Below are 12609 nucleotides of genomic sequence, written 5' to 3'. Positions count from 1 at the left end.
TGCAGCCTACCCCGTCCCTAACAAACCGAGTCCCGTTGGGCTGGAGAACTTCACAGAGATGTTTCTGCTCGGTTGGGAATTGTCAGCCAGATGGGAGAGCCTGGAGGGATTTTGCTGTAATTCTTAATGCTGTAGGACTATGAGGCAATGGCTGATCGAGCTCAGCCATTGTGAGCAACCCCATTCCGTAACTGTAATTTTTTTTCTATCTTTAAAGTTAGATGCCTATACGAGAAATGAGAACTAAAATTTACCACTAGCATTAGTGGGGAGAGGTCTGAAATTTTCTGCGTGGAAGGGAACTTTTAATTTTATGTGTAATTTTAGAAAATACCCACGGATATATGCACATACATTTCAGTTTTCCAGTATTACAGTCAGAAGACTAGCAGGCAGTCTCTTTGCAAAATTTTCTTTTAATAAAATCCCAGTGTTCTATTAACCCTGGAAAAAGTGATCATTTAATCAAGTATTCACCAGTACCTTAAAAATCATTATCCAAATAGGGCTTTTTTGGCTTCATTGTTCTTTTTGTTTCTTCCTTCATAACAGCAGAGATCTTTTCCCCCCAGGTGAATGTGAACTTTGGCTCTATCTATCTGAGTGATTGGGTCAGCTTGCAGGGTGAAGACCCCAGGGCAGTGCAGGCCCAAACTGCCACTCCGAATATCCCAAAACTTCATAAATCCAAGCGAGAACGCAGGCTTGTCACCGCACATTGTGGACACAGCCTGAGTTTTAAGCTGAGCATGAGCTATTCAGTGTAGATGGTGCAGACTTACTTACTCACCAAATCTCTATATATTTTCCCTATAGACTGCCATAGAGTCAGACTGCAGAGGGACAGGGATTTGTCGTGCGTGTGCTTGGCCACCTAGGTCTGAGCTGCCTGGACTGCCTTCAGCCAGACAAGCAGGTAGCTTTAGGGCGTGATTAACCTGATCTCCTGTAAGTGTGTGGCTTAGGGTGAGATTAGTTGAACTCAGATGTGGTTACTTCGTTCCATTAACTGTAAAGGGAGCATAGGATAGTTAAGTCAGATATACATATAGGTATCTTTTTGTAGTTTGTGGAGTTCAGCAGGTGGAACAAAGGAACTGCAAGATACTCAGTTCTCTCACCATTTTTTTTTTTACTCCTTTTATACACACTATTACCAACAATAATGCTCAGTTTGATCAGTCCTCTGTGACACTGTTGGATTCATAACTCAGCCATAGAAAAACTGGCCTACCTGGCCCAGCATCTATGGTGCTATGTAGACACGATCCATGTTCATACTCAGCCCAGGGAAAAAACGCTCTGATGTTGTGCCTAAGTGACCCTACTGTCTCTGCAGTGCACTTGTGAATGGAGATTTACTCGAGAAGATGAAAGGTTTAGGTTGTGAAAAAGAAGTGGGAAGTGGAGCATTTATCTGTGGCCAGGATAGATCCCACCTAAGGTTAGCCATTTAAAAGGTAGACTTCCAGGAGCCACCTCAGCTCCTTCTGCAGTCACTGATACGGGACATATACCACCAGTTTATCCCAGCTATCTCAGATGTGTCAGCATGGGATGATACCTTACTTTTAAAGGTATCTTTCTTTCTCTGTTGATGAGCAAGGAAGTTTACATGAGTAAATTAGACCAAACATTTAATTTTTAAATAAATACATTAAGGTGAGTCCTATTCTGTCCATAATGCTTGCTCTACTCTCAGAGCTTTGAAATGGCTAAAGTTGAGCTGATCACATTGTAGACACATATCCATGAGCATCACTGAAGTGCAGGAGAAAGATCTATTGAATCATTAAAGAGAAGTTGTAGCTGTAGAGGGGAAGGACAAAAAAATATAGATTAACTCTTTATTTGGAATTAATTTTTACGTGAGAAGAAAGAAATTTATAGAGTATTTATTGGAAGAAAAATACATAGAAACACATATTTATCAAGAAAAAATACGATTTAAGAATCATTTCATAATTTAATAATATTTAGAAACAGTAAAGATATATTTGTATATTTTTCTTTCTCTCTATAGAGAAAATAAGATTCACTCTTCATAAAAATCTGTGTTTACCATGGCTATGCTATTTGCCTGCTTTAGCATGTCGTGGAGAAGTTGGTGTTATTATCAAGATCAGACTTCACAGTGTATTAATTTATATTTAGTAGCTAAGTTCTACAGAACATGAATGATGGTCTTTAGAGTTGGCTTCTCAGATTGTGCTAATGTAGATTTTATTTTGATGGATTAAAACCTTGCCTCATTTACTCAATCCTTTCGAGTTAGAATTAGATTCTTAGGTCATAAATTAGGGGAGAAAACAAGTTTATTTGACATAGTCTCTTCACACTTGCTGTTTGTAACCATTTCAGTGGAACTGAATGTCACTACTGCTTAGCAGCAACTAAAAGTAAAAGATTGTTGTACGCAGCTGTGAGAGTGTGTAGTAGCAGCCCACTGAGGCTTCTCAGGTCAGCCAGTCCCCACCATATGGAAGAAATTACACTGTATGCTTAATGAGAGCTTTGTTTTTTACATTTTAGAAAATATTTTCCAGAACTTAAAAAAGACAGAACATCATTATTTTGGGTTTTCTTTGAGTGATATGCTTTCTGGTTTCTCTAAAAAGTACCTGTAGTCCAGCTCCAAGTACTCATATCCTATTCCCTTCAATAAATATTAATAATCAGGCTTGAATGCATCTATTTCAAACTTAACCTGGTAATTATGTGTTTGCACACATCACAGCTTAAGGAAATGTCGTTGTTCAATAACAGTTTAGATCAAAATACCTGTGCCATGTGTAATTTGTGTAGAGGTTGGCTGGAGCCAAACTAGACGTTTCCTCCCAACTCTCCCCCTGGATTCTGATGGTTTGCTTCCTGCGTGAGGCAAGGCTAGATGTTCTCAGATGGGTCTGCATGTGTGCCCGGTGGCTGTGGCCCTGTGACTCCAGCCTCAGGGCTGACTGTTCAGGATGTGCCCTGGAAATGTGATTCAGTTGCAAAATAGCATTCAGTTGCCTGACTCTGAGCTTCCAGTGCAATTTTAGACATTGCAGATCCTCCAGCAGGGCTTCTCATAGGTCCCGCGTTGTGTTGGCTAGCCCAAATCAGGTGTCCTCGGCATCCTAGGCTGTCTAAAATTACATTGGACACCTCAGTTTGGGAAAGTGAGTAACATGCTAATCGCAAGAGTAGTATCCAGCTCTTGTGTGCTCTTGGTGGCAGCACACTGGTGGTGTTCCACTCGTCATCTCAGTGGTTTTCTAAAAGTCAGTGTCCCCAGGGGCCCCAGAAAGATGACGTCCAAAAGAATGAACAGCAAAGACAGGCAAGTCCCACCTGTGCTGTTTAATAAAGAAGCGGCAGAAAAGCCCAGAGTTGGCCACAGGTGGCTGATGCAACCGTGCGCTACAGCGCAGTGCGGCCTCAAGAGACTAACTCAGAGCCAAAAGGCAACAGAGGTGTATTAATGCTTCAACACATGAGTGGGCCCCTCGCAGGCTGTCCTGGCAGGGCAGAGCCATCCTGACTGTGGCTGTCAGGGGCGCAGGAGCCCAGGTGTCCCCCCAGGCTGTCCCCGCTGGACCCGTGTGCCCCTCTCTGCCCAAGGGCAGATGCAGTGAAGCTCCGGTCACGAGGAACCTGCTGTGCCATCAATGGTGTTCCTCTGCCACTGCCCCTAGGAAAACAACTTTCTCCAAAAAAGAAGGTGGAGAAGAGAATAAATATATAAATATTCTTGTCACACTGTCTGAACTCCCCTGGTTTTCACATCCCTCCATCATCGTTTTGGATCAGTCATGTTCTCAGAAAGCGTTTCAGGCAGTTAAGCGCAAGATCCCTAAAAACAGCTAAAAGCTGAGAAGTGCTCGGAAGGAAAGAAGAATCAGAGAAGCTTTTCTCCTTATACCAAAACACAATGTACATTGCAAGATGTATTTGCTGGTTTGTATAACAAGAGGTAAATGTAAGGCCCATGAATCCCGTTTACCCAGGATGTGCTAAAGTGATATGTACATGTGTTTGTGAGATGATTAAAAATATGTAACTGGGTAAAATACATCTCTGATATTAGCAGAAAAATTTCACAGCCTCCTCATCTTTGATGGTGGGTTAGTTCTTGGTTGAAATGAGATATTTTAACTGCTTTGAATTTATTCCCAATGTTTAATACAGAAAATTACTTAAGAAATTTTCTGCATGCCTGTTTCTTTCATAGTTAAAATGTTATATAGAGGGTTTCCTAAAGTTGGAACTCCCTACAAGTCCTGTAAAGTTAAGCATCCCCTTGCAATCTGATATTTTCTCCTATAGTGAAGCCTTATCCACACAGAAAACACAGTTATGTCTGTTGTTGTCCTGCTGCAGAATGGGAAAGATCTACTTTGATATCAGGGTTTATTTTAAAAGGACAAAAAAAAAAAAATAAACAGTTCAATCTACCCCTACATCCAAAGGCTGGTAAAAAGGTCAAGTCTCCCTGTTTGGTAGCTGATGGTGACAGTGCGTCAGCTCTCAGGGGATGCAGGGTTAGGTTTCTAGGGAAAGATCCACTAATAAAGTCACTTTATTGTATTGTGATACGATATTTATGAAGAGCTGGATGATATCATTTTGCATGCAGTTGTGATAGACAGTTTTCTCTTATTTTGGCTACAATTTCTGTTTATACTGATTACTGGACTACCTCCACATTTTGTACTAAACTGGGCAAGGATGAAGGCTTTTGACCACAGTTCTCATTTTTTTTCAGTAGTCACTTACCCCTCATATCCTACTGATCCTAACTTTAAAATCCTTTATTCCGGTTAATGAAACAATAGTTGTATTAAATGATTGTTTAAATTATTCTAATTTCAGCAAGTTAATTCTGTATTTTGTGATACTCTTGGAAGAAGGAAGAATTGAGTTTATTAAGCCCTTTTGTCCTTCGAGCTACATGTGAGTTGCTCGGGTAGTTTCTCGGTCACGTACATAGTCTGAGACACCTGGCACCAAGCAGGGAGCCAAATCTAGATCTAGGGAATTGCCAGATAGAGTGGAAGTGCCAAGATATAGTTTGGTTCAAATTATTCTTTGTACGACTGGCTACCACTCATGGTGTGGCTAGTGATATCCAAAGTCTTTTATTGAAAAATTCCCATTCCATCAGGAGAACAAATTATTTCCGTCTGATTTCCCACTGTAATGGATGTTGTCTTATGTGGTCAGCGACATCTTCCTAGCATGGTATAAATTAGTGAATCTCTTCAAAATGAAAAATAAGTGATCCTTGTATATACTTATGTCATTAGTAGACTTAATTTCTTAGGAAGTCATTTGCATGTTGTGCTAAATCTGATCTTTCTTTCTGGACTTGTGGGGTGCTCAGAGAGCTCTGAACTTCCGCCGGGTTTAGTGGTGGACACCATCTTCTTGACAAAAGTGATTTCTGGGGATGGAAACTCTAATTCTCATTCTCCAAGAAAAGAAGAGAACAGTTGCAGTGTTTTGAAGATACATGAAAACAGTTACTTAAGATTCTTTTTGTAGGTTGGTTATACATTGAGCCCAGTCTCAATAGCTAAAACACAGGCTCTTTCAAAAGTAATCAGTTAAAGCTTTGGCTTCATTTTAATATATTCCAACATTTCAGACTTCACCCAGGAAAAGAAAAATAGCCTTTTGTTCTGGCTGTCAGTTTTTTATCATGCTCCACCATATTTCATTGAAACTTTCAGCTTGTGTATATATTGTTTTGAGTAATACTGAGCAAGAAAACCACAGGAGCTTTTTTCTAAATCTCAAATACTCCTACTTCATCTACCTTGAAACATACTCCCTTATTAGGGGGTTACCAGACAAAAGAACTACTTAGCTAAGTTGTTATAAGTTGTTATCTGAGCTACGGCCACAGCAGTGCTCTGTAGCCCTTTATAGTCACATAGTACAGAAAAGAGACTGGGAGGAAACATGTCAGCAGAGACATGCTAATGACAAGCGACAGTAAAATAGTTACCTTTTGTGAAACTTTAATTGATTAATCATACTTGAAAGCAATTTACCAATGGCAGCAAAAAAGAAACTTTGAATGAAGCTTCTCTGGTGGTCTGGAGAATGATGCTTTATCCAGCTATTGCAATGGGTTATAGTGTACAGAATCCAGGTGCAGGTAAATCCCAGCCCTCGATTATGGGCTCCGTGTGAGATTGAAAGTAGTAGTGGTGTAGTAGTAGTACTATTGTCCCCTTTTGCCTTACGGTGATGTTCAGTAGGTAGAGCGTGTAGAGTATTTTGAGGTTTGAAGTGTTATGCCCATGGTGAGCTGTTCAAAACACAGACCTCACAAATCATTGGCCTCAGAAAACCACCAGTGCTTCTCCATCCTGAGCATGGGCAATAAGGTCTTCTACAGGTGGTGGTGTGTCTAGCACTACCTCCAGCAGTGCCGTTGGGTCATTCTGAGCTTTGAGCAGCTTCTGGTATGGGTAGCTTTAATTCCAAGCATCACACATCGCCTGTATTTTTGTAAATTGTCTATCGCTCTAGCTGTTTTTTTTTTTTTTCTATTATGACAGAAACGAATCTTCATGGAAATCTCCACTTAATATCCCCGTGAAGTCAGTAGGAGAGTTAACTCTGAGCGGAGAACAGGAGGGGTTGAGGTCTTTAAAGTAAAACCTTAAGTCCTTCTCAGTTTTAAGGATCATAAGTTATGATGCAGTTTGAATTTGAGGTTTCTTTATAGAAAGGTACGGCTTTTAGGCATTTTGCCTGTTAACTTGCAGAATCTCATTAGTGAGTTTAAGCTGTCAGTTGTGGTACTGGCAAAACCCACCTAGTTTTTTTATATATTTGCTAGGAGAAAATATAGCCTTGGCATTTTACCAGCATTATTGTTTGTTTCTGCCATGTAAACATTGCTGTCTCAAAGATCCTGTTGGCACCATTTCTGATACATGGGAAACAAATCTCCCAGAAAGAAAAGTGAATTCACCTGGGGAAGCATGATATCAACACTTGAAGTCCTAACTTGGAGGAAAGGTCTGGGTCTGCCTGGTGCAGAGGAAGGGTCCTGTCCTGCAGCTCCTGCAGCGGAGGGGACGAACCCAGCGAGCCACGCGGTCTCTGCGGGATTGGGGAATCAGGGATGAAGAAAATCGCTGACAGCTTGGGTAACTGAAGAGGAGCAAGCTGTTTTCAACATTGTATGAGGGATTATGCTGTTTATGTGAGAGGATCCAGAGTTATGGCCAAAATTGTAAATACAGCTATTTTAAGAGCTTTGAAAGATGCTTCGGGTTTCCAGGCATAAACCAACCTCAGTTGCAGGGGAGGAGAAAGGGGCGAATAACTCCAGTAACTTTCAGATGAAAAACCAACCCCTCTTCTCCTGATCAGTCTGAGCTGTGATACTAAACCAGAAGGGTGTGGGTCCTAGAAAGTCATTTCTGTGCTTTCTAAGAAATGATTATTAGCCCTTGAAGCATTTCCTCCCTTGAAACAAGTCTGTTTCTTCTTTGATAAAGCCATCTTCAAGCTGTCAGAATATTACGATTTTAGAGAAACATGGTGATAAGAGTTGGCTCTAATAGTGTTTTTTGCAGGAGGATGTGGTTTAGGACACTGAAGTTCCAGGTGTACTTCCCTGGGGAGGTTAGGAGAAAGAGAAGATTGTGATATGTACAAAGTATACAATAGAAAGAAGAGAAAAAGCCTTAGCTACCTGGGAAAGGAGGTGGGCTGCAAATGTACATTTTCTTAATTGTTTGCAAGTGCCACTTGCCTGTGATTCTTCAAACATTAATACTAGAACTGGTTGGAAAATGGTTCCATTTTTGTTTCTTTTTGCAAATCAGTTTAGGATTTTCCAATACTATCCCTGCTTGTTAAAACACACCAGCAGTTCTAATCTTGAAGAATATCTGAAGCTGTTAAAAATAGGAATTTCTCCTTTTAGAGTATATTGCGCTTCTCTCTGTGTTCCCTTTCCTTCTGTATCAATCTTGTTCCTTACAGTAGCTAGGAATTTAAAAAAGCAAGCTGGCAAGTCACCTTTCTGAGGGAGATTTATTACAGATTAAGGAATTTTCTGTCCTACAAGCTGTACTTCTCTGAGAGCCTGCCCCGAGTCTAACCATACAGTTACAGGAATGTCTTCAAAAAAGGGGATTTTCATTTTTCCATTCTCTTTCAAGACAAAATGTATTATATACTTGAATTTTAGAGATAGTTTAGTATATTTTGAAGTACAATTTGCTTTGTTTCCCTCATTTTAGTATATACTACTAATGGAGCACTAAACAGCAAGTCTTTAAAAATGCCGAAAGTGATTAATACAGAGTGCATGTACTGTTTCCGCAATGGAGGGAGAGGTGCTGCCTTCCCATATTGCTATCTTAGAGTGCATTTTGCCATAGAAACACCTGTTTTGAAAGGAAAAGAATACTTAATGCATACATATAAAACTTGGAAAGACCTTCTTGTAGGTTCTGTAAGAGATGCAGCTCCTGACCATTTTCACTTTCCATCCGTGTTTTTTCCCCTTGCCTGCCTTTGCAGGAGGACATGCGCCGACAGTTCTTTGCTGTGAACAAGTAATTGAGCAGTGGGTGCCGCGTTGGCGGGTCCCCTTGGGAAATGGGCTCCGTCACCTGTGTGACCCCGCAGGCTTTGCTAGCCGCAGGCACTCAATTGGCTCCTGGCGTCACTGCTTTCCCTGGCTGCCAGAATAGAGAATTACTAGGCTGCGGGAAGGATATCTCTGAAAAACAGTAAAAGCATCCTATGTATAAGAATCCCTCGCTAACTATGTTGGAGATATAATATCCTCTTTAAATAGCTCTCGTCAATAGCTCTTAATATCTTGTTTCCAGTCTCACAAATCCTTGTTAAGATTTATATGTGCTAGAAGCATCTGTTCACAGAAAATGAGCTTATTTATGTGAAGATTTCCTGCGAGGCTCAGCCGGGCTTCCCAATAAGTCTTCTGCGAAAAGGATGCTCCCCTTTCAGTGCCTTCAGGCATACAAGGCACTGCTATGCACAACGCTCCGACTTCGGCTGCAGAGTGCTGATGTGCAGTATTAATTCAGTCGAAAAAATAGCTCCGTGTTAAGTTTTCCTTGCACAGGAAATCTCTCTGGTGGTTGTTAAGCAGAGGGAAATTTTGGCAAGTCCTTCCCCAGGAGTGCAGGGTGCTGCTCTGCGAGCTCCTCTGGTGGTGTCAGTTTTGAGGCTTGTAGCAAGGTGTGGACACAGGTGAAAGCGAATGACTACAGTTCAGAAATTGCACCTTAGAAAATATTGTGGGACACCAGAAAATGAATATAAAACTATTTATTTCCATCATTTATTCATTGCAAATAGGGTATTTCTGTTACATGAAAAGGTTTTCAGTCCCCAAATTTGTTATAACAAAAGTTTTCCCTATGCATTTTCCTCATTTATTTTTCTCAATTAGAACTGAGAAGATAAAGGGTTATAAAACACACAAAGTATCTGATATTAAACAGAACCAACAGATCACAATTATGATCATGAAAGGTGCCGTAAAAACAATTAGCAATAAACAACAAGTCCCGAGAGGCTTGTAATCTAACTAGGCGAGACAACGGCCGCGAGCGGCGTGATGCCAGTTTTTGGCAATGGGAGCCTGAGGCACGGAGAACGGTGACGCTTTAGCTGCGTGGCGCCAGAGATGGGAGCCGGGGGCAGGAAGGCGCCTGCATTCTCTGGAGTCGCAGTCCACTGCGTTAACTTGAAATAGTGGTGGATTGTGCTTTACACGATGGACTGGTTTAATTTATACAAATTGAATGTAATTTACAAAGAATGAAAGCTGAATATTTTGAAGTACTTTAAAGTTGAAAATAGAGACATAAACATGGGATTTTTTTTTATATATTCCTATAGACTAAAATTGCTATTACTTTTTCTAAATCTCTGAAGCTTTCAATATCCCTTTTCTGAACTCCTGACTCATTTTGGTTCCTTTTCTACTTTCTGAACTGTCTTAAATTCTTTTTTAACCTTTTCTGCTTTTGTATTCAGCCACCTGAAGCATAGGAAGCTGTTTTCTTTTAACCTCAGGGAATTTGGGACATCCAGGTCTGTAGTGAGGAACAGTCTGCACGTTAAAGGAAGTGATTTAGTGCTAATTCTTTAACTGAACTTGTTGACTATAGAATTAACAAGATTAAGCTTTTCTAAAAATATGTCGTAGACAGAGAGAAGATTTAAGGGTTGTTCATTTTGATGGCTAAAGGTTGCCTTTATCCAAAACCTCCTTTTTCCAGTCTCACTTGTCTTTGTCTGTTATCTGAATTTATCATGTGATGGGAAGTAAACTGCTTAGAGGAAATCAGCATGATACAGGGAAACTCTTCTTCGTTATCTAGATTTTCCCTTCAGCATAAATGCTCAGCTATGCCATTTTCCTCCCTTTTCTGAGCTAGCTATTTGTATGGGGTATTTCATCTTGGAAGGCAAAGCTTATGTTCTTCTTTGATTCATATTTCCCTTTTGGGTAGAATGAGCTCAGTGACTTGTAAATTCTGGAACGGTTTATATGGATATACTATATGTAAAAGTATTTTGAGTAAAGAGGAGATGTATTGAAAGTCCTGAGTGTCAAAGTCCTGACTTCAGTCCAGGATCCCCCTCTTATCTGCAGTCCCCATCTTTGCTATTGCTACAGAAAATCCAACCAGGCGGCATCAGCACGTTCTCACCCGCCATCCTACCCAGGCACCGTCTCCACATCAGAGCATGATATATGTCTGGCAAATGTTTCCACGTTGTGATAGTTCCTGGGCATTTGAAACAGAACTGGGAAGTCCCTGTGCTATGGGATTTATTTACACAAGGGTACATGTGATCTCTGGCATGATATGCCTTGCATTTAGACTTTGGTTAAAATGTCCAATTAAATGGGGGGGGGTTTCACTAGAAAAGACCATTTTCTTGAAATTGGAGTCAGTTTTGACTGATCTTTTTCAGCTTTAGGAAAAAAATAAAATGCTCAAAATGGTGAAAACACCCTGTTTTAACTTTTTGTATTTTTGCTTATGATGGTGATTAAAACATTTTTCATTTGAAGAGTTAATAAACTCATACTTTTTAAAAAAAAAAAAAGAAAAACTAAGCATAAATAACATCTTTTTCTGACCTGCAACATTTTTTACAGATTCAGTTCACAGCTTGTTTCCATATTTCACCTTTTTGTTCCAGTTTAGTAAACAACATTTTTCAAAACATCAGTTTCTTGCAGGATGAGAAAATATGCCCTTTCTCCCCACAAGGGCTACTTCTAATGTAAGATGACAGTCGGCAAGAAATAGTCGGAAATAGGGCTGGAATGAAACTAAAGAGACCACCAGCTCTGTCCTTCTGCCGCAGAAAGGCTATGGGCAACGAGGGGACTTAGGAGATGTATATTGACATTTTGTGTGTGTGTATGTGTATGTATATGTAAATACATATATATATACACATGTGTATATAAATACACACACAAACACATATACATGCATATATTTATATAGATGTATATATAGTATATTTACAATATATGTTAGGCTATACCTGCATCATATGAAGGAAAGTAGTGTGCAAAAGGGCTGGTATGAAAGAAATCAAATAAAAGAAAGCTGGACTTCCAAGCTGGTGTGATTGCAAAGCAACATGAGGTGAGAACAGATCGCTCAAAATAGAAGGAAGAAGGAGCACTGAGGGTCTGCAGGTCAGGCAGGGGGATAGCATCTGGCGAGGTGGAAGACGTGGTGCCTCAGCGCACACCCCGGATAGCAGCAAGGGGTGCTGGAGCACTGCAAGGAGGTGGAGGGCAGGTACTGTGACTAAGCCTGTGCAAATGGCCCTAAAGAGGAAAGTTAACGGTACATTTTTTGGCCAAGTGGCAGGGTAAAAGGCAAACTGTTTAGCTGGGATGTTTTTAGAAAGAGAAGAAGCCCCAGCAATGGGGAGCAGCTATTTGAAAATTTACATGGCAAATGAATTAGAAAAAGCAAGATAAAGCTAAGAAAAGTTGCCAGACATCACAGTGAAAAGGTTCTTGACTATGAAATACATTTGACTGAGAAATAAATTCAGACAGAAGTGGAAGAAGCCCCATCATTTGATATATTTGTAATAAGAGTAGATAAAGCACTAGAAAGTACGCTGTAGGGAACAGGATTTTTTTGGCAGGGAGCGAGACTCGGGTGACGTTTTAGCTTCTTTCCATCTCTATTAGAATCACAGAACCCAAAGACTTTCTCAGTGCAACAGCAGAGCCACGTTTGAAGGTTTTTCCCCATTTTGGCATCCTAACAGTGTTTAGTGCAAGTCTGCATGCTCTGGACCCTTCAGCTTCTCAAAGCAATATTTAATAGCTCTGCTGACAAACCCGTTAATTGGTGAGAATACCAGCAAGCTGTGGAATACATTTTGGAAAGTTTTCATCACTGACATACCAAATAGAAAAAGCAGCCTGAGTTAAATCTGCAGCTTCATGCAAGATAGTTGGGCAGAAAGATGTTGTTACTGTATTTTAATATCCCCTTTACTGTATGGTACTTGCATTGCCAGATAGTTATAGCTTGCCAATTTTCATTCTGAAGTCAGATTTCAGTCCTA

General features: G+C 40.4%; 1 protein-coding gene across 11 annotated transcripts in view; it reads left to right on the top strand.

Moving 5' to 3' along the window:
- Window positions 1-12609, top strand: part of DIP2C (disco interacting protein 2 homolog C) — a 328593-nt gene that overhangs the window by 299463 nt on the left and 16521 nt on the right. The window lies entirely within an intron of this gene.

This window comes from Dromaius novaehollandiae, chromosome 2, assembly GCF_036370855.1.
Source record: "Dromaius novaehollandiae isolate bDroNov1 chromosome 2, bDroNov1.hap1, whole genome shotgun sequence".
NCBI lineage: Eukaryota > Metazoa > Chordata > Aves > Casuariiformes > Dromaiidae > Dromaius > Dromaius novaehollandiae.
Note: the sequence above shows the minus strand (reverse complement) of the source record. Positions and strands in the feature narration are given on the sequence as shown.